The following is a 23,398-nucleotide window of genomic DNA, read 5'->3' on the forward strand; positions in this document are numbered from 1 at the left end:
TGCAAGGAGGGGCTGGCTGGTCCTTGGAAAGGGACATCATGTTTAGCAGAGTAGAGGGGAAGCGAAGGAGAGGAAGACCTTTGGTTAGATGGATCGATTCTGTGACTGGAGCGGTGGGAATAAGTGTGTTTGAGATGGCTAGGTTGGCACAGGATAGAACAGCATTTAGAGCTCTTGGACATAAGGTCGCTATGAGTCGCAAGCAACTTGATAGCACATAACAACAACAACAACAACTGAGGAATCTTAAATACTTTACAAATCAGAATATGCATTTTGGGCGCTCTGGTGGCTTCTTATTGTTAGAGGCTATCAAGTCAACCTTCTGACCAACAAATCTGAATCCTGTCCTATCCTGTGCCATCCTCGCCATCGCTGATCTACCTGAGCCCATTGCTGCAGTCACCATATGCATGAATAAGGGTCTCAATAAGGATCTTCTCTCTTTTACTGATCTTCCACCCTTGTGCTGCCGACCTAAAAGTATGTGGTTTGAATCCATTGGCTGCTCAATGAGAAAAAGATGTTCAGTCCTCTCCTTTCCTGTGTGGTTTATTGGCTCTGAAAACCTGCTGGAGGGTCAGCTGTCTGACTCAGCAGTACATGGTACTGAGAATAACATGCATTTGTTAATTTATAAGCATCTTAAATTGCCATCCTAGTATCTCTGTGTATATACACATAGACATGCTTAGTCAAGTAACAAATGAAAACATCTTTTAGGTCATTACCTGTTATACTTAAGAAATGAATGTGGGGGCTTTTTCGTGTTTGTTTCCATTTTAATCTCTTATCTTGGGTTTAAAGTAACTAATCCTCACTAGAAAAAAAGAAAGAAACTAAGTTTGGATTTCTCCTTTTCCATTTTCATACCAGTAGGTCAAGCACAGTTACCAAATGCTAATAATTGTGATCAAAGAGACTTTAAAGAAGCAAAGATTTAGCTTTGAAATTTGGCACACATGAAATTAAACTTAATTGATTTGCAGTTTTCTCCACATTAGCTAGAATTTAATCTTCATTGAAACACACATTTTTCTTAGTCTGTTTCTATAAACCCAGCATAAGAGGTCACTGCTCCATAGGCTTAAGACAAACACAGTGACTAGGAAATACTCTCTTACTGTGCCTAAATTTGTCAGGTAATTCAGTGTATGCTAGGCGAAATTAATAGGACATGCTTACTCTGTTTTGGCATCAGTCCAGCTTCTTTTTGTAAGGAAGAGATAATTAGAGAATTTGATACATTTGTAGATTTAATATGTGTGCATGTTTATGGATGTACAAGTAAGGGAATGGTTTTGATCAGGTAATTCGTTCTAGTTCAGTTTTCCAGTGGTTGGTCAAATAAGCTTCCCTGCTCAACCCCAAGAGAAGAAACTCCACCAAGCCAAGAGTTAGCACACTTGGAAAGAGGTCTGTCAGCAATGTCAGTGTGTTTAGTTCTGATTTGCTATCAGTTGAGCAAACAGGCCAGTGTGACTTTGAGGCTTCAGGACCAGAATCTAATGTACTTTGGAAGGGAAAAACTGCATGTCTCACTCACTCACACTGAGGAAGACAGACAGTAGAGGATGGTTGGCTGCCTGAGGCCTTGGTGGGAAAGAATATGGAGCAAGAAGACTGAAACCTCAGAATTCTTAGAACGGATCCATTACTCCAGGAGAGAGTGCCAGTTTTCTCCCACGATGCTGCTGGTGAATTCAGACCAGCAGAGAGGCGTGGCCTTTGGGCTAGCAGCACAACTACCTGGGCGCCCCACCACCAAGACTCATTAGGTATGAAGGTTAGTAAATTCTGACACTTTTGCTTATGAATTATAATACAGTACTTGAATTAACCCTAAATCATTTTCAGTATTTCAATAGGGTAAGTTTACTATTATTTATTTACTACCAATGCCCAATGCCAGGGAGCTCTACCGGTGTAGAGCCAACCCAAAGGCAGGCAGTTCAAATCCACCAGTTGCTTCATGAGAGGAAGACAGACCATCTCCTCCCATGTGATCTGCTATCTCTGTAAACACTCTGAAGGATGAGCTAGGTATCTGCTACATTAGTTTGTTTTCTGCATAGTTATTCTTGTGTGAAGATACAGCTCATGCTTACACTCAGAAAGAGGAACTACATGTCTGTTTGCATATTGACATTTCCATCGCTGTCTGTTTTTCCTCCTAGCTTATTGGTAGCAAGGACCATATCTTACTCTGGATGAGCACAGATCATCACTCATAGTAGATCCTTAGTACATCTTTAAGTGTATAAACAAATTCAAGTTTATGAATAGAAAACTGCAGTTATTGACTGCACACGAAGTCAAACATTACATGAAGAGTCTACCAATGTGTGTATACATGTTGTTGTTGTTGTTGTTGTTGTTGTTGTTGTTGTGTACCAGGGAGTCAGAACCAACCCACTTCTGACTGTCTGGTGAGTTTTCAGAGTCAGTTAATCCACGGGAGGAGTTAATCACACTTCAGAGCAGCTGGTAGATTCAAACTACATGCCTGCAGGATTGCAGCACAGCTTCTTACCACTACGCCATCAGAGCCCCCTCATGGACTTTATGAGAAGAAAAATTGTTATGTATAAATTATCCAAAAATGGCTGGAGCAGTATGTCAACAGAGAACTGCCAGATGTGCAGGCTAGATTTAGAAGAGGCCATGGCACTAGCTACTGTCAGATGGATTTTGGCTAAAAGCAGAGAGTACCAGAGGAAAGTCTGTATGTGTTTAATTGGTTATGCAAAGGATTTTTACTATATGGATTACAACAACTTGTGTGGCTGACTCTGAGAAGAATGGGAATCCCAGAACATTTGATTGTGCTTTTGTGAAACCTATACTTGGACCAGGAGGCAGTCCTCAGAATAGAGCAAGGAGACAGTGCATGGTTCAAAATTGGGAAGGGTGTACATGAGGAGTGTATTCTGCCTCCATACCTTTTCAGTCAATATGCAGAATAGATCATCTGGAAGGCTGGGGTCTATGAGAAGGAATGTGGCATCAGGACTGGAGGAAGATTCATCAACAATCTGCTTTATGCAGATGATACATCCCTGCTTGCTAAAATTGAGGAAGACCTGAAGCACTTGATGCAAAAGGTCAAGGACTGCAGCCTTCAAATATGGATTGAGGCTCAATATTAAGAAAACAAAGATTCTCACCATTGGGCCAATTGGTAGCATTATGATAGACAGTGAAGAGATTGAGATTGTTTACAGCTTTAGTTTGCTTGACTCTACAATCAACACTCATAGTACGAGCAAACAGGAAATTAAGAAACTAATTGCATTGGCAAAGTTGGCTGTCAAGGACCTTTCCAAAGTACTGAAGAGCAAAGATGTCAGTCTAGATAGTAAGGTGCACCCGATCCAGGCCATAATCTCCACAATTGCTTGCTAGGTGTCAGAGATGTGGACAATAGAAAGATAATTGATGTCTTTGAGCTGTGGTACTGGAGAAGAGTGTTGAATATACCATGGACTGCCAGGAGAACAAACAAGTTCACCCTAGAGAGGGTGATCCTTGGAAACAAAGCTTCTGAGGCTTTGTCTGACCTATTTTGGGCATGTTACAAGGACGGACTAGTCCTTGGACATCATGCTTGGAAGAGTGGAGGGACAAAGAGAGGGAAAGCATCGATAAGATGGATTGATATAGTAACTCTGGTAATGAGGATAGATGTGTCAGAGACAGTAAAGTTGGCATAGGATAGAGCAGGTTTCAGGGCTATTGTACATAGGGTCACTATGAATCATAAGCAGCTCAGTGGCACATAAGAACAACAACATACGTAGACAAACAAATATTCTACATTTAGAGTTCAGTCATTGTTAAGTGAGCCAATTGATGCCTAGGTTGTCAATAGTAATTGATAAAACAGTGAAAAGCATTTTAAGAACTTGTTGATTTCTTATTTAAAAAAAAAATAAACACTTAGGGATAAAAATCATCCTAAAAAAAAAAAAACCCCAACCATGAAATTCAAGGATGTTGTCATGTATTTATGGTCACCAGTTGTTTGATTTTTTAAAAAATAGTCTGTCAGTAGAAATCACTAAACAATTCTTTTACTGAATATTCTTACTATGGTATAACTAACACCTTAGAAATTTGCTGTAAATACTAAAACATAATTATCCTAACTTTACTTTTAAAACAATTTTTATAATAGGTAAGTTATAATATTTTAGTTAATCTTTAAATTAACCTTATTCTCCTCTACCAAATTGGTACCGGTCCTATTGCTACATATTCTACTAGAAGTCTTCTGACAGGCATGGGTAAAGTTTCTATTTAGTTACTAGATCTATGTAATTAAAAATTACAATAAGTTTACAGATGGTAAAGGGCTATATCATTTATAGTCTTTTGACATATGTCATCAGAAAAAAACATTTTTTTTCACTGTGAAGTTACATATCTATATAGTATATACAGAGATAAATCCATTTTATGTAATCTACTTTACTTAGAACTGGGAATCTGTAGTGGCCTAGGGATAAGAAGCTGTACTGCAATCCCAAAGAAACATGGTTCAAATCCACCAGTTGCTTTGTGGGAGTTTTCTATCCCAAAGATTACACCTCACTGATAGGTTTAATCCACCAGTATCTCCTTAGGAGAAAGATGAACAGTGCTCCCTTCATGATTTATACTGTCAAAAATCCAGTGAGGGTCAGCTGTGAGTCAGTTCCTACCCAACAGCAAAGAGTGAGTTATTGTTAATATGTTCCGTCGAGTCGCCTGTCACTCATAGTGACCAATGTACAACAGCCCTAAACCCTGCTCTATCCTGTGCTAAATTTATTGTCTCTGACACACCTACTCCCATTAACCCAGCCACTGAATCAATCCATTTCACTGAGGGTCTTCCTCTCCTGCACTGTCCCTCCACCCTCCCAACTATGACGTCCCTCTCCAAGGACTGGTCCCTTCTTGAAACATGTCGAAAGTATGTCAGAGGAAGCTTCAGAATCCTTACCTCCAAGAAGCAGCCTAGTTTAACCCTCTCTGGGACGAACCTGTTTATTATCCTAGCAGTCCATGGTATATTCAATATGCTTCTCCAACACCACAGCTTAAAGGCATCAGTTCTCCTTCTATCATCCCTACTCATTGTCTACCTCTCAGACGCATTTGCAAGTGATTGCAAAGAACATGTCTGTATCAGGCGCACCTTAGTCTCCAGATTGATACCATTACTCTTCAATACTTTGGAAAGGTCTCTGAAAGCCGACTTTCCCATCACAATACGTCTTTAATTTCCTGGCTGCTGGTGTCAAGAGTGTTGACTGTGGAGCAAAGCAAACTAAAGCTGTGAACAATCTCAGTCTCTTCACCATCCATCCATCCAGTTGGCCCAATGGTAAGAATCTTTCTTGATATTGAGCTTCAATCCATATTGAAGGCTGTAATCCTTGACCTTCTGTAGTAAGCTACAAATAACATTGGGGGGGGGGAAGAAATTACCCTACAATCTCATCTCAGGAAGTAGCTTTAGCATGTTGTTGTTCTTGTTAATGTGCCGTTGAGTCACCTACTTATAGTGACCCTATGTACAACAGCCCTAAAACCTCTATTCTGTGCCAATCTCACTGTCTCCAACACACCTACCCCCATCACCCCAGTCACTGAATCAATCCCTGTTATCGAAAGTTTTCCTCTCCTGCACTATCCCCCAACCCTTCTAAGCATGAGGTCCCTCTCTAAGGACTGGTCCCTCCTTGAACCATGTCAAAAGTATGTCAGGTGAAACTTCAGAATCCTTGCCTCCAAGAAGCAGCCCAGCTTTACCCTCTCTAGGACAAACTTGTTTGTTCCCCTAACAGTCCATGGTATCTTCAATACTCTTCTCCAGCACCACAGCTCAAAGTCATCAATTCTCCTTCTATCAACCCTAGTCATTGTCCAGCTTTCTGATGCATAGAAAGTAATTGCAAAGACCATGGTCTGTATCAGGCACACCTTGCTCCTCAGTACCTTGAAGAGGTCTCTGACAGCAGACTTTCCCAATGCAATTAGTCTTTTTAATTTCCTGGCTGCTGGTACCATGAGTGTTGATTGTAGAGCCAAGCAAACTGAATCTGTTAACAATCTCAATCTCACCAACTATCATGATACTGCCAATAGGCCCAGTGGTGAGAATCTTTGTTTTCTTAATGCTGAGCTTCAATCCATATTGAAGACTGCAGTCCTTGACCATCTGTAGCAAGCACTTCAGGGTCCTCCTCAATTTCAGCAAGCAAAGTTGTGTCGTCTGCACAACACAGATTGTTGAAGAGTCTACCTCCAACCCTGATGCCACATTTTTTTCTCATAGAGCCCAGCCTCCTGGATAATCTGTTTTGCATATAGAGTGAAAAGATATGGAGAGAGCACACATCCTTGACACATACCCTTCCCAATTTTGAACCATGCAGTGTATCCTTGCTCAGTTCTGGTGACTGCTTTTTGTTCCAAGTATAGGTTTCACATAAGCATAATCAAATGTTCTGAGATTCCCATTCTTTTCAGAGTCAGCCACAGTTTGTTGTGGTCTACACAGTCTTTGCACAGTCAATGAAGTACAGATAGACATTCTTCTGGTATTCTCTGCTTTCAGTCAAGATCCATCTAACATTAGCTATTATATCCCTCATTCCATGGCCTCTCCTAAAGCCAGCCTGCACATCTGGCAATTCTTTGTTGATGTACTGTCCCAGTCATTTTTGGATAATATTTAGCAGAGTCTCGTTTGCATGAGTTATCAGTGATACTGTTCAATAATTTCTGCACTCTGTTGAATCACCTTTCTTTTGAATGGGAACAAATATAGATCTCTTCCAGTCAGTTGTCTAGGTGGTTGTCCTTCAGATTTCATAGCACAACTTGCTGAGCATGTCCTGGATAGCATCTGTTGGTTGAAATATATCATTTTGTATGCCATAAAGTCCTAGGACCTTGTTTTTTGCCAATTCTTTCAGAGCAGCTTGAACTTCTTCCTTCATCACCGCAAGCTCTTGCTCATACGTTGTTTCATGAAATTCTTCTGTGTCAGCCAATTCCTTTTGGTACAATGGCTCTGTATACTCTTTCTATTGTCTTTTAATGCTTCCTGGTTCATTTAGTATTCTGCCCAAAGCATCCTTAAGTATTGCAACTCAAAGCTTGAATTTGTTCTTCCATTCCTTCAGCTTAAGAAATTCCGAGTGAGTTTGGCCATAGTTTTCATTAAACTGGACTGAAAAGACAAAATCCCTTTACTCTAGCTGGTTCTTAGTAGTCTTGTTATTGTCTTGATGAATGTTTTCAGGATTTTTTTATCCTCTTAGCCCTTTGGTATAGGACTTATTCATATCATAAATGTTTATTTTTAGGTATTGATTACTTTCTTCTCCCTTAGTATATTATAATCTACAGTTACCTTTCAGAGTTTCTTGTATCCCATATGAGGAATGCTTGAAGCTAACTGTTAGATTTTTCTCCAGTCCTCTCCTCCAGCAGAAGGACTTGCCTTTGTCACCACACACTTACTTGCCACCTTGTCAGGAAGACAGACAGCAGTGTAGCAGAGATTATTGGAATGAGAGGAACAATAAGTTAGGTTTAGTCTGTATTTGTTGAGCTGCCTGAAGTTTTTAAATCCTTGATGGCTATGGGTTCCAGATACTTCTGGCTTATTTCCCTGAACTTGATTCTCTAGGATATCAGATTATCTCTTCCACTTTCTCTGAAGTCAGTATTTTGCTGATTGAGGCTGTCAGATTGATTCAGTTGAGTCTATAATGGTCACTTCATGTGATTCAAATAGAACTGCTTCACACGATTTTCAAGACTGTGACCTTTCAAAGCACCTCTGTTGGGTTAGAACCATCATCAGCCAGTAGTCAAATGCTGTACCATTTGTGCATCCTGTGAATTCCTCTCAGCTTATTTTAAAAGACACCAACTTATTGTGGGGTAACTAATTATCCTTTAGGGGAACTTTGGAGGTATAGTCCATAGGCTAGGCAGCATCTCCCTGGTGGTTTGTATCCACTATTTTTTCTGAGAGAGAAAGATGAACATTCTCTTTCCTTTCAGTTTACAGCCTCAGAAACACAAAAGCAGGTCAGTTGTGACTCACTGACGTTGAGTTTGAGTTTTGTATTACTCTTTATTATTCACACTGGAATTATTGGTAGGGACAGAAACACTATAATCCTTTCCCCATTCATTTTCTTTTCTTGATATTCTTCCCCTGAGAGCTCTGGGATCTTCTTGGTGTTGTATATACCACTGAGTCGGATCCAACACATCCTGCAGATTTTCAAGGGCAGGTCATTGCACAGAAGAAGACTGTGAATCCTTCTCCCAGAAAGCAGCTGGTGGGTTCAAACTGCACACCTTCAGGATTTCAGTGCAACTTTTCACCACTAGGCCACTGCAGCTTAGTGGTAAGGAATTCCGTTGTAAATACAGGGCTTCATGGTTTGAATCCACCAGCTGCTCTGTGGGAGAACCATGGACACTCTCCCATGAGATTTACTGCCTCTACAATCAGTCTGGAGGATCAGTTTGGCATGACTCCAAGTTGGCAGGACACAACAACAATATCCTTGCCTTGGGTCTAGCTTTCTACACCAAAGGAGAGGAGGTGTCTGCTACCACATGGAGCCTCACTCCCAGGCTGTGGCCTTTGATGGCTTCTCCACTTTGCACAAAAAAAGGAGCAATGCTCAGAGGCCAAGGAGAATTTCAAATAAACAGCATTTCTATTTCTGGTTTTCAATCATTGAGAAAAAAACAAGCACAGAGAGCAAGTGACCATCTTTCATTTGAACTTAAAGTTCAAATAATGTCAAATGTTATTTGTATTTAGATTGTTAGAAATATTGTTACAGTATAAAATTCTATTACACTGAAGATTTCTGAGAAATCTTATCTTTTTCTTCCCTCTCTCTTTGGTGCTAGTTTTCTACCTCTTCTGAATGTTCTTTTTATTATCATAAGATACTCCTTTAGGATAAAGGGTTTTAATGTGTCACCTTTCCACTCAAATAAATTTGACTTTAGATGGGATTATGAAACATCCATTTGGCAATCCAAATTCAAGGGAGCTCTGGTGGCTTAGTGGTAAGGAATTGTGAAGCACTCTCAACGGAAAAAAAAGAAAAAACAAACCCATTTGGCTATCCCAAAACAGGTGTCTGGAGGTATAGAGTTCAGTGGAGGCCAGCGCTCTGAATATCCTCACAGACAGTGAGAAAGTACCCTGAGGAAGAGAGAATGGCATACAAAAGGCCAGCGTTGGTGAGCCACTTCCACATCCATAGCACCAGAAGAGTTCCAAAAGCAAAAGTAGGTCTCAAGGAATCAGAACAGCTTAGTAAGAGAGGCTGGAGGCCCTAGAAAGAGACACATCCTAGAAGACAAGTTTGAAAAGAAGTTCAAGAAAGAAGGGGAGAGAGGATGAGAGAGAGCGCGCGTGAGAGAGAGAGAGAGAAAGAGAGAGAGAGAGAAAGTGAAGCAGAGAGCTACTGGGTGAACTCTTCTTCTAATTCATACTCCACTCCCTCTATTCTCACGTAACTCTCTTAACCATAAGAGGAGATGGTAATCATTGAGATTTTCCACAGTTATAAATATTAATGATTTATGCCACAAGAAAACTTTTTCTCTGTGTACAGCTATAGTTGAGACTAGTTTTGGTTTGTTGGTGTGGTTTTTTATTTTCCTTTGGTTTTTGGTTTTAATATCACTTACATCTAGTTTCTTTTTTAGGCTTTGTGGCCTTTAATGGTCTTTTCCTGTAAGTAATTATGATTAATTTGACTATAATTAGAGTATTTCAGCATTAGTTGTTTGAGTGGTCACCCAGCAAGTTTCACCATTATTTACTCAGGGATATTTTTTACCTGGCTTGCTCCTACTTCTGGATGAAACAGGTAAACATCTCTCTGAAAACCAAACAGAAAGAATTTCTGCTTCCACAGTTGTTTGGATTAAGGGGACTCCTAACAATTTTGAGAAGGCTAACAAGAAAAGTTCACTTTATAGTGGAGTGTTCTGAGCAAAAGTGATGCTGCCTGTCTGATCAGCATCTGTTCTAAGGTGTATTTTTATCCACTGAAATACTGAAATGTGCAGATCTGTCTTGACCTGTGTATGTTGTGGATTAACTAGCATAAGTAACTCCTGTGTAAGATTCAAATTCCCTAGTCTTGGGGAGATTCTGTTCTATTTAAGCATTCATATTCTTTAATTTTTATTTTTTACATTTTGGAAAAAATTCATTCTCAATCTTAAAGAGCAGTAGAGTTTATTTAAAACATTCTCTTTTGTTCCCAGGAATATAGGTCTGTGTAACTTGCAAACAACGCATTCAATAATGCTGTACTTGGGTCAAGTGACTGTCAGAGCTCATCATCAACCTTATTTTTACGGAATTTTGATCAATTTGTTTTTATTTCATTTTTTTTATATATGAAGAAACTGAAGTGTAAAAAAATAAGCTTTTTATCCAAACACATATAAATGTCACAAATAATTACAACTTTGGACATGTTGTAAGGAGAGACTGGTCCTTGGAGAAGGACATCATGCTTGGGAGGGTGGAGGGACAGCGCAGGAGAGGAAGGCCCTCTATGAGGTGGATTGATTCAGTGACTGGGTTAATCGGGGTGGGAGTGTCAGAGACAGTGCAGTTGGCACAGGACAGAGCAGAGTTTAGGGCTGTCGTACATAGGGTCACTATGAGTTGCAAGCGACTCGACGACACATAACAACAACAACATCAATTACAATTTGACATTGCTGACACATGAATTACTTATTTCTCTAAATTTACTTCACATAGAGCCTGTGAAACTTTCTTATCCATTTCCTGCTTCTTTAATTAGTAGGGCTTTCTATGTTTTAACTTAAAAAAATTCAAAAAATGTCATTGGCTTATAAATTGGAAATTATTTTCTTAAATTTTTCTTTTAACCTGAATTTTAGAATTTTATAAAAGACCCAAGTGTACAGGCTAGTATTCATTAATATTGAACAAAATATTCCATTTTACTGTGAAAAGTTTATTTTCATGAAGGACTGAATTAATCTTTTCATTTATAGTCTTCTTGTTGTTGTTTTGGTTCTTTTGTTTGTTTTTCTGGTGATCACTAGCTTCAAAAAGGAGGGTTAACCTAGTAGTTACTGTTAAGTCTTACAAAATGAAAAATAAAAATTATGCTATTCTTTTATCAAAGGCCAAGTATTACTGCATAAAATACTCCGTTTGGTATTAATAATTCAGAAATTCTTGGAGATTTAGAAAAGGCTGTAACGAGTATATTAATTAGGGTTAGCCGATGATACAGATGTTACTTTAAAATGTATATGTAAAATATGAGAAGCTGCATTAAACAGCAACAACAACAGTGGGAGAAGGATGGCTAATCTCCTCCCATGAGATTAACTGACTGCCTCTGATAACACCCTGGAGGGTCAGCTACGGCTTGGTTCTGACTCAGTGGTATATAACAACATGTTGGGGAGGGATATGCTTGATCCCTCCTGTAGTTGACATCCTTATTCTTTAAAGAATATATGTCTACTAGGAGAGCACCAAATACTTGAAAGAAGAAACTTGAAATAATAACTAACTTGAATCTTTATAATTTTTGAAAAATTAAATCACAGGGTTGCACAATTTAGTGGGTGGAGGGAATAGGTAAAGAAATGGGAAAGATCCAGTAGGAATCTGAAAAGACAGGATAATGATGGGCATAGTCCAATGGTGATTAATTTTATAAAACATAGTGCATGGGAATGATTGAATGAAACACAATGTGAATAAAGAATTGTGTGAAACACATTGCATATGAACTTTGTAAGCAAATCAATATGTTGTTGTTGTTGTTGTTGTTATGTGCCGTCGAGTCGCCTGCAACTCATAGCGACCCTATGTACAACAGCCCTAAACTCCGCTCTGTCCTGTGTCAGTCGCACTGTCTCTGACACTCCCATCCCAATTATCCCAGTCACTGAATCAATCCACCTCATAGAGGGCCTTCCTCTCAAATCAATATAAAATTTAAAAAAAAAACCCCATGAACATAATTATCAAAATTTGGTCATGTCTTGATAAATATATATTTATGAAAACCTAGGAGGCAAGTTTGACCTTAGAATTCTCAATCACCTCAAAAGTGGTGTGCCAGGATATAGAAACACAAGAGTGGCTCCTGACCAGCCCTCTTCTCCTGAAAGCACCTCTGTCTTAGACTGCTGCCACCTGGACACCCAAATCCACGCTGCCAGCTTGTATTAACATTGCCTGAAAACACCCATCCCTAGGCCACACCTGGAACAAAAGAGATGTCCATCTTTAGGGAAGAGAGCTGAAAAAGAGAGCTGTGTAGGCCCTGGAACCATTCTGTGATCCTTAGTCCATTCAGTGTGATCCAAATGGGAGACTTGGGAGGAGATGAATGGCATGTGGACTGATGCCTAGGAAAGAGCGGCCAGAGAGGGCTGTGTCGAAGGATGCAAGCAGTGGATGACCTACATTTTTTCTAGAACTTCAGAGATGAAGTTGTACAATCCTTGCTTCCAAGGAACATTCTCATTTCACTTTCTCCAAGACCTATTTGTTCTCTTAGCAGTCCATGGAATATTCAGTACTCTTCTCCAATACTACAACTCAATGCTATCAGTTTTTCTCTGTCATCTTCCGTCATTGTCCAATTATATGTTCTGTTGGTGGTAGTGGCGGCAGTGGTGTAAAGTCAAGTCAGAACCGACCCATAACTGACCCTCCGGTGGATTTTCAGAGGCAAATAATCACACGAGAGGAGATTGCCCATTTTTCCCCTGTGAAGGAGCTGATGGCTTCAATCCACAGGCCTTCAGGATTGCAGTACAGCTTAGGTAGGTAGGTAGGTAGGTAGGTAGACAGATAGATAGATAGATAGATAGATAGATAGATAGATAGATAGATAGATAGATAGATCACTAGACATCCTACAGAGTTCTGTTGTGTTGATTCCTTTGAAACTGACATAAGGCCAATACATTTTTAATAAAAATATTATTCTTGCCCTTTAGTATCTGTATTTTTATAACTCTAATATTTCTTTGTCTTTGGGAGTTGCAATGAGCATGATAACATCACAAACTATGTGCTACAACATTGTATGCCCTGTATGTTAACTAATGATAAAATGTTCCAAACAAGCCCAGACCACCTTAAATGCAGTTGGTGGTAACTAAAATATGCCATAAATCTGGAAGGCCTATTTATCTCTATAAACTTTCCTGTTAATTATTTATGCTTCAAGACTATGTGACTTTCTGTTCTGTTTTATACTGGGGAGTAGTGTAAAAGTACTCCTTGATAACACTGACTTTGATGGAACACAAGGTTTGAATTCTGATTTGGCTGTTTATTGGCTGTGCAGCCTTCGGCAAAGTGCTTCATCTGCTGAATGGAAGTAATAAAATCTTCGTCTAGGGTTGTGGTGAAACTATGTGAGGTCTTTAAAAAGCTTTCACCCAAGTAAATACTCAACAGAGAGCTCATGGTGCTATCATCATGTCACAATCACTGCCATTATTTTCACTGCTCTTATCCCTCATTGTCTGTAACTGTTGCACTGACCTTGGGCAAGTCACCTACCCTCTCAGGACCTCAATTTCTTCATCCACAAAGTAAGGTTGTTGGAGCAAAAGATAACAAAGATTCTGTCTAATTAAGAGGAGAGACTTTCTGGAGTTCCTACTATCCCAATTTACATTGAACTTGAACTCTAGACTACGTTGTAAATCATCAGTGGAAGGTAGCTATTATATATGCAATAGCACTACGTGTTGCCTGTTTTATTTTACATGAACTAGATATATGGAAATAGAAATTTTTTACAAAACTCAAACACTCTAAATTAAATATACACTTTATGTAACAACTGTTTATTCACCTTACGGAGAGATACATTAGGAATTATTTTACTCACAAACTCTTCTAGAGTACATTAAAACTCAAATTTGATTTACAAAAAGATATTCAGTCTGCCTGCAACTGTTTAGAAACACATGCAGAGAGATTTTAGATCTCTTTTACTTTAAAGAATCCTTAGAGAATCTGATTAAAACAATGGATTCTTTTCTTCCCAGTATGAAAATAGTTGCAATATATGCTTATAGTCTTTAATAAGAGAAGTGCATGGATTATAATTTAAGAATATGTGGCGTAAAGCCCAAACAAAACAAAGCCAATGAAAATCCCAAGGGCATTTCCAGACTCAAACCTCCAGACACCTGACCATTTTAAGAATCAAAGAAGCAAAAGAGAACTAACATTTATTGAAGGCTCACTCTTTTCTAGGCACTGTGACACATATTTTATGGGCATTATATTCTTTTCCTTCTTGGAAACCAAAGAATGATAGATACCACTTTCTTTGGCTTATGAGGAAACTGATGTTTAGGGAGTAAGGATGTCTCCAAAGTCACGTGGCTAGAAAGCGGTAAAACTGAAATTTGTTATAGGGAAATTTGTTATACAGACTCTAAAGCTGTATACTATGATAAAAGTCTTTAAGTTCCATTACATCTCTTCCTAGGCTCCCAAATCTTTCTAAATAAATATATCACAGAAATGCAGAGATTCTGTTTCTTGGTAAAGGCTGAGATTCTTGCAGAGAACTCCCTAAACCAGCTTCATACTGACAGCCAGTCCATCCCCTTTCCATGTTCTAGACCCTTTAGTTGGAGGGGAGCTGGCTGACAGGAGTGATGTATTGCTGTTGTGCTGGGGTGGAGTAGGGAGGCCAGGGAGCTGAGGATGATGGACTTTTGTCTGGATGTGATTCAAGAGTTCTGATCCCCTACGTGCCCCAGTAAAGGTTTCAACTGACACGTGTGTAAGGAAGCTGTCAGTCCAGGACCAGAAAAGTGACCTGTCAGACTGGGAATGTCCCATTTGCCAAGTCTCACATGAGAAAAGTGAAGACAGGCCCCATTTGGAAAAGAAGACCTGCTTCCCAAAAGATTTATTACATAAGGGTCATGTTGCACAACATGTGCCATGTTCTGCAGACTAGACTCCTTCTTGATTCATTCACATATCAAGGTCACTAATTAATCTTGTTTCAGAGGGGAGAATAGGCCAGGGAGTAAATGAAGGGCATTATATGAATGACAGAATGACTTGAACCTTATTGGCATTCGGTCTTGATAGTGTAAGCTAATACTGACCTTTTCCCCCCCGTAAACTGGCTGACCCAGTACTGTATAGAAACCTCTAAGGTTTACTCACTTAAAGACTTTTTTTGTTGACCTATTAAATTAAGGTGAGGTCTGTGCCCTTATCTTCTCACATGTCAAAGTAAAACATTGTTGGTGAGTGGGGAATATACTCTCAAATCCATTTTCGGTTTCAAGTCATTTTAAGATATGCTATCTTATTATCTCAGACTTCACAGTGTGTCCTAGAAAACCATGCTGTTTTCACAGTGATATTAAAGGCACAGTGAGATTTGGTATTTGATTTAGATTTTTCCTCATGATTTCCCACATGATATAAAACTGCTTCACAAAGTCACTTGCTGCTAAGCATTTCTGACCTTTATTTCACAGTAATGAGGAAAACAGCTCTTTGAGAATGTTTGGGGTCAAACATGCAGATTTAGGAGTAGCTAACATCTGATTTAAGTATTTTTATGTTTTGTGAATAGTATTATTGGAGATGTTCTAGTGTGAAGATAGTACCTTCAACTAGCAAGATAGCATAAGACAGTGGTTAAAAACATGTACTCTAGAGCTAGACTACATGAGTTTGAATCCTAACTCTGCCACTTACCTGCTTTGTCAAGTTGGTTAATATAGGTCATGTTTGCATTCCCCTATTCCTCATCTGTAAAATAGCATATCATAGCAAGTGTTTAACTCAGTTATTCTAAAGATTGAACAACTTAATATGTTAAAATACCTAGAATAGTTTTGGCGTGTAATAAACATTATGAAAGCATTGTCGTTGTTATGTACCGTCAAGTCGCCTGCAACACATAGCAACCCTGTGCATAACAGCTCTGAATCCTGCCCTATCCTGAGCCAGTCTCACTGTCTCCAACCCACCTAATCTTATCACCCATTACTATACTAGTACATCTCATCCAATGTCTTCCTCTCCTGTGCTGTCCCTCCACCCTTCCAAGCATGATATGGATATTATTATTATTAAAATGTGGAAAGATAACTAATAAACTGTACTGTCAATGTGAAGGAGGCCTGGGAATGCTCTGGTATATTCTTAGCTAATATCTGAAACATGAGTGGTTTGAACCCATCAGCTGTTCCATGGGAGAATGATTTTTGGGAAATACCAAACCCAGCCCACTGCCGTGAGGTCAGTTCTAAGTCATAACACTCTGGAGGACAAAGAACTCCCCACAGGTTCTCCAAAGCTGTGTGCAGAAGCAGATGGCCATGTCGTTCCCTCACAGAATGGCTGGTGTGTCCAAGGAACTGATCTTTCCGTTAACCACCCAATAGGGTACCTACAGTCCCTCTAAAGTCCTTTTTCTCTTAGTCTAAATGTAGAAGAAAACCACTAAGTTCTAAAGTGATTTGATTTGCATTTTTTAATCATTTCATTCACTGCTTTGTGGAGAACCAAGTAAACTAAGTGACCCTCAAAAGATTAGTTGTGAGTTATAAACTTTTGTACAGACAGATTCTAGTGAACTGAACTAGGATATGATTGTGCTGTAGAGCATAGTGGAAGGACCTATAATATATTGCAAAAAGTAGGAATAATATTGTTGCTGTTGTTATGTACAGTCAAATCTGAACCAACTGACCCTACAGCAGGTTTTCAGAGGTTGTATAAATCACACAGGAGAAGATTATGTATCTGTCCCCTTTGGAGGAGCTGGTGGATTTGAACTGTGAGTCTTTGGGTTTGCAGCACAACTCCTTACCACTAGGCCACTCAGAATTCCTGGAAACAGTAGGACTTGTTAGTAATATGGGTGTGGTGGTGTTGTGTATCATAACGTCAGAACCGACCCTCAGATGACCCTCCAGCAGTTTTTCAGAGGCAGTAAATTGCACAAGAGGAGATTACCCATCTCTCCTGCAGAGCAGCTGATGAATTCTAAGGAGTCCCTTTCTGTTGACAGCAAAATTCCTTGCCACTAAGTCACCAGAGCTCCCAGTTTGTCTGTAGATGTCTGACGCTTGCATTGCTGCTTTCTCCAGCCATTCTCCCCTAGTTTCATTTATCTTTTAGTGCGGTGTTGGTCTCACAGTAGTTCTAGGGGGGCAGGTACATTCATAAATACAACAGAGTTCAGTGCTTTGGACTTGAATCCTTGTGTATTAGATTTCATGTTACCTTAAATTACTAGTTTTTAATTGTTTCAAACTTACTACTTTTTTTGTTCTCCAGAGAGAGCTTTTTTTTAAGGACAAGGCACTCTTTTTCCCACCTTTAGATTTAGTGTAATGTCTAACCCAATGTGAGCTGGAGTGTAACAGTGAAAATATGCTTGTTTTCATATATGCCTTATATATAGACTTGCCTGCTTTAAAAAAATAAATTTGTGAAAATCCAAAATTGCAGCTCAGATCATTGGAAAAGCAATCATGTTTCCATTTAAAAATTGTTATTAATTCACTGCGTGGTTACTTTAGGTAGTTCTGGTGGCCTAGTGGGTAAGGAGTTAGGTTACCAACCGAAAGATAAGTGGTTCAAACCCACTAGCAGTTCCATAAGAGAAAGGTGGGCAATCTCCTTTCCTCCTGTGTGAATAATAGCCTCTGAAAACCAGCAAGGATCAGCTGTGAGTCAGTTTTAACTTGACAGCAGTGAGTTTGCATTTTGGAATTGCAGGGTTACTTTAAAATAATGAATCTCAACCTAAATTAATGTAATTTAAAGTTTGTTAACACGTTATTATGTAATTGCCAAGGGTTGTGGGTAAATTAACTGAAGCTAAATATCAAGGGCCATAATTAACTAAATTAATCAATATTGGGAAAAGGAGATAAAATTTAGATATTTAAATTTAAAAATGTCCTTAATATAAGTTGTGATTTATAAAAATAGAAATATACAGGTAACTTTAAAGATTATTTACCTTTTCCAAAATTGCAGTCTATAGTTTATAATTATAATTCATCTTTTAGCCAGATCCCCCATATCATGACAATAAAAAGTACACATTTGAATATATAGTATAATTGACTTCTCTCTATGACTTTTCCCAGTATACCTTAGGTTGAGAAGAAAACAAAATAGCTTTATATTTTGCAAGAAGATTGAATATTTTGACGAATATTCATGGGATATTGAACTTTTTTCAAAACCTCTTATAATACTGGCATTGTGGTGATTTGCTAGTGCAGTGCTACATCTAATATATCCATCCTGTGGGTTAAGTAAACTTTTGAGGGTGGTTCCAGAAAGAAGTGACCATTTATGCCTTTAGTTCTATGGAAAATACTTCTGAATTCTAGAACTTTAAAATTAAGGTTTGAAACACATGCCATTTAAAAAATGTCCTCTTCCACATGTTTCTATAATTCTCACATTATGTTTTTTCTTTGAAGATCATCATAACCGTCAATGGAGATGAAAGTCTTTAATCAGGTAGAATACAACAGCACAGATCTTAGAGTGTGTAGTTGCCATTTTCCTTTACCACATTCATTCATTACCATATATTCACTGAGTGTCTTCTCTGGGCAAAGGCACTGGATTACCATTTATAGACAAACAGCCACAAATCAAGTCTGGTCTCTAAGTCAAGGGAGTCAGTTCTACGGGAGAAAAGATACATTCAGAAATAATATGTAGTATATTATCTTTTGGACTAACAAAGAAATGTAAGTTAAATGTGTTGAGATTCAAAGGAGAGTGGTATTTTACACTGAAGGAACTGGAAAGGCTTCATGGAGGAGATGGCATTTAAAATGTCTTGAAAAATAGACTTTGAAAGTTCTAGAAAATTAACAGTTTGTGTGTGTGTGTTTGGGAACTAGTATTTCCAGTGAACATTTCTTTGCTCTTAAAGGGACAATCCAGTTTAGTAGATCTCAGAATATGTGAGTGAGCTGTTTTCAGTTGAATATTTTTTTTATTGTGATGGGTGCGATGTGTACTATGGCAATTGTAGTGGTGTTGCTTACATGCATTTTCTCTTTCCATGAGACATTTTCTCTTCATGAGACAAGATTACTGCTTGATTCCTCCTTTACAGTTCAGAAAACTAAGGCTTATCAAGTCAGTTAATTCATTTAATGGCGCCCATTTGGTAAGTAGCAGCCCGAACATTAAAGCAAGAGTATTGGATTTCAGAGCAGGCAGCTCACTGAGGAGAACCTTGGAAGACACTGGATATAAGAGAATGACTGATTCAAACTGTCCTTCTTAGGAGTTCATTTGACTGCAAGAGGACTGTAATGATAACAGTATTGTGCTAGTAAACCTCTAATGAGGATCTAAATGAAGGGTCTAAAATGGAAAGGATGTGACACATGTCATAATGATAACTAGCTTGATCCAAAAACTGGAAGAGGAGATGTCAAATAAAGCCTTAAGTCTTACAGACTGTAGACTGTGGTGATTGGCATTGAAATATGGACCACCAGAAGAAGAATATCCCTTGGGCACTTGGGAAAGTGGAGGTGGCCAGTTTAATTTTGCCAGGTTGAACCTGAGGGGACAATATATAAAAAAGTGGAAAAAGTCCAGCAGGTAGTTAAAAATGCAAAAGTTAAACTTAGAAAAGAGATCATTTTCCTATGGGATCCTCTCCTTCCAATTGTTCAGAGGCTAAATCTTCAGAGTCATAATTTTGTTAGCCTGGAGAAATCAGAAGCAAAGTCACAGGGTTTATGAAGTGATGGGAGAGTAAAAAAGTTAATTAAAAAAAAAAAGTTCAGATTACTCTAAAGAGAGTTACAGGCCAAAGGAAAAAGTCATTGGTAGACTGAAAGGCCAGCAAAATGAAGACTTTATTTTCTTGAAGAATGTGGTGATTGATGGATTAAAATCTCGAGATGGATAGGGCTGTCTAACACAAGGGCACAGGAGGACAACTGAGCCTGGGTGAGGATGCCCAGTTCCTCCTTCAAATTCTTCCAAGCTCTTCCATCACTCAGATGGAAGAGTCTTTATCTTCAGAAGTTTTCCCATGGAAACTTAAGAGTTCCTTATTCCGTTAGCCCAACTGATTTCAGTATCTACATACACCAAAGACCGGTGGCTCGAAAACATCACACTTCAAAATCACAGGAGGGCTTGTTAGGAAACTAATTACCAGAACCCATGCCTGGAGGGTTTTTATTCTATAGGCCTGGGTTCGGACCTTGCAATTTATATTTTTTAATAAGTTCTTGAATAATACTGATCGTGTGCTCCAGAACCTTGCTTAAAGAGCTATTGTAGGGGGTGGGCTTTGGGGAGGTGCGGGGGGGGGGGCGGTATTGTGTACCAATGAGGGAGTTTTTCTTTTGCTTTTCAAGGAGAGGAGCAAAAGGGAGGGGGGAGGGGTTTGTGCAGGGAGAAGGGTGCAACAATGAATGAATGGAATCCCAAAATCTCTGTAGATGTTCATTGAAATGAAAAATAAACAACCTAAATTAAAAAAAAATACCAAAAAGAAAAAAATGAGAATCACAAAAAAAGAAAAGAAAATGAGAATCACAAAGATAAAGTGGGAGGAGTGATGCTACATTACGGGTATTGTAATTAATGTTATGAAATAAAATATGTATGAATGGTTGAATGAAAAAGCAGTTAACTGTAAATTTTCACTTGAATCATAATTTAAAAAACAAACAAAAAAGGGAAACAATTTAATTCTTTTAGGAAGATAATGAGAGAACATTGACTAATAAATGCCCTTTTGACCTAAAAAAAAAAAAAATCAAAGGAGATGTTCTACTTACTAAAGTTCTGCAAACATGAAAAAAAAAAAGAGCTATTGAAGTAAACTGAGACCATATGAGAGGCACAAAGAAGACTTGTGAGTTTGAGATTGGGTTACTGTGCCAGATTTGAAAATGTTATAGGAAAAAAAAAACAAGAATCAGACATGATTTAAGAAAAGTTAAACAAGAAGAGAGAATGGAATGGTTTGCCTGCCTTCGTGAAAGAATAACATTAAAACTAATAATATCATCAGCACAAACCCTGCTGAGGAAAAAGGTTTCTTGTTAAGTGCTGTAAATTCATAGCGACCCTATGTTCAACAGGTTTACACTGGGCCTCTCTTGCACCATCCTTATCATCCCGACACACTTGAGCCCAATGTCTCAGACAGTGTCTCTGTCCATCTCATTGAGAGCAGATTGAAAACCCTGGTGGTGCAGTGGTTAACCCCTCAGTTATTAACCAAAAGGTTGGTGGCTCAAACCCACCAACTGTTCTGTAGACTAAATATTTACCAGTCTGCTTCCCTAAAGATTACAGTTTCGGAAACCCTTTAGCAGTTCTCCTCTGACCTGTAGGGTCACTATGAGTTATTAACTTGACAAGTTTTTTATTTTTAATGGAATCATGGTTGGAGCTTTTTTTTTAATAAAAAGAGCATAAAAAGGATGAAAATAACAGTTTTGCAATAATTTTATTTTAATGCTAAAGAGCTAGATGTGAGCAAGAAGCTCACAGTTGTTATTTTAGGGGGAAATAAATATAGCGCTGGCAGGCCATGTGCTACTTAGAATGTTATTTTGTTATTATTCATAGCATAACTGAGACCCTTGGGCCTGGACAAATATACCATATCTAAGAGCTGGTTTTATAATTATTGTTTTCATTGCTGCACTTAATTATTCCCTTGGGCTTACCTGTCCCTGATAGTTACGTGTGCGGATGTGATATAAGGAGATGCATACTAAATGTCTGAATTTGGGTAGCTGTAAGTCGTTTTGTTTGTCAGTAAAGTTATTATTAACTGCTGTTGACACATGTGCTAAGTTGCACAGCCAACAGGGCAAAATTCTTTCTGACGTTTGCAAGCATCAGTCATTTCAAGTTTCTTTCAGTTAAATGCCCACTAAGCTGTCTCACCAGTATCAGTGACAATCAGCTTAGCATAAACAAAATGACTGTGTGGCATTAGCCATGCTCTAACATAGATGTGTCAGAGTTTATTCTGGTCACATGGTCCGGTGCCACTAGATGAAGAGTGGAATTAGTTAGAGACATAAGTGTAAATAACGTATAATTTTATTTCCAAGTCTACACAGCTGCTAATTTCACTGTAATAATTTGTCAATATAACTGAAATTAGGTTTTGGCATTGGGATATGTAAACATCCCTATTAAAGTAGCAGCATCAAATTGTCATCTGCTTTCCTCTTTTTAATTATATACTCTACATCTTCATATAAAACCTAAAAATCTACAGAAAGAAAAGCAAAGTCTTCTGGCCTAATGCTCTGTCAAGAAATTGTTTTGTGCTAATATATAAATAATATTTGTGTTTTGAGAAGAAATTCCTTTTTTGAAAGTACAATTTTTTTCCTTTTAAATACTTGTTGTTGTACTATCTTTTAAAAACAACTTTAAAATAAAAACTTGGTTACCCACCTAGGGGAAAGACAATCCCTTCAAATCAGTGTGATTCTGAAAATTTGAAGTAGTCATAGTAAACACCAAGGATGAATGGCTTTGTTCTTAAATTTTGTTTTGCCCAAGGGGAGTGGTCATTTTTGGGTAGCTGGGAGAAATGCAGAAAAATTACATGAGGAAAATTAACTTGTCAGTCTTTTAGGATAAATGTGGCTCAATGTCGTCAGAAGGTAGTCTCCCTTCTCCCTGGAATCAAGTTGCAAACACTATCCTCAATAGTAATTAGAGCTAAGCGGCAATTACAGGACCTATGATTTGTTCAGATCCATTGCCTGTCGGCTGTTTCCTAGCACCACATTTCACAGGAGCTCCAGGTTGAAATGATGGAATTATTTCTCTCTAAATGTAATCCCTCGTACAGTGCTCGAATGCAGAGCTGATCGTGGACTGTAATCTTAAAAAGCTAAGGTAAGCTTGCTGACTGATCAACATTTAGACCTCAGGGAACTTCTTCATGAAGTATGTGACAAAAATATAAACCTCTTAAAATCAATTTCAGAAAGAGAGAAAAGTTTCAGAATTAGGACAAGTAGATTTCTGTTATTTCTTTACTCTCCTGGTCAATATCATCTTGATTTTCCTAACTAGATTTTATTTAAACGGTACTGTTGAGATATTTGGGAAATAAATGAAGAAGTGACTGTTTTCACATATTTGCTCTATCTTTATAAATTACATTTTCTTTCATACTTTGTCCCATTGTAGCTCTAGATTAAAAAAATGTTTTTTATGTTTAATCTGACTATATTAAAACTCTGGCTCCTTTTTTCTCTTCAGAAGGTATGTCAGGTAATGATCACTCTTTTA

At 38.4% G+C, this 23,398-nt stretch overlaps 1 protein-coding gene across 3 annotated transcripts in view; it reads left to right on the forward strand.

The window, feature by feature from the left end:
• Positions 1-23,398, forward strand: part of ZNF385B (zinc finger protein 385B) — a 458,430-nt gene that overhangs the window by 254,388 nt on the left and 180,644 nt on the right. Inside the window, exon 1 of one of the 3 annotated variants that reach the window (XM_006878785.1) lies at positions 22,809-22,999. The exons of the other annotated variants lie outside the window; for them this stretch is intronic. The gene's annotated coding sequence lies outside the window, so the exon portion shown is untranslated. Of the gene's footprint in view, positions 1-22,808; positions 23,000-23,398 lie in introns of those variants that run through there. 3 annotated transcript variants of the gene reach the window in all.

Source organism: Elephantulus edwardii, unplaced genomic scaffold (assembly GCF_000299155.1).
Source record: "Elephantulus edwardii isolate Elephantulus edwardi_28Jun2011 unplaced genomic scaffold, EleEdw1.0 scaffold00001, whole genome shotgun sequence".
NCBI lineage: Eukaryota > Metazoa > Chordata > Mammalia > Macroscelidea > Macroscelididae > Elephantulus > Elephantulus edwardii.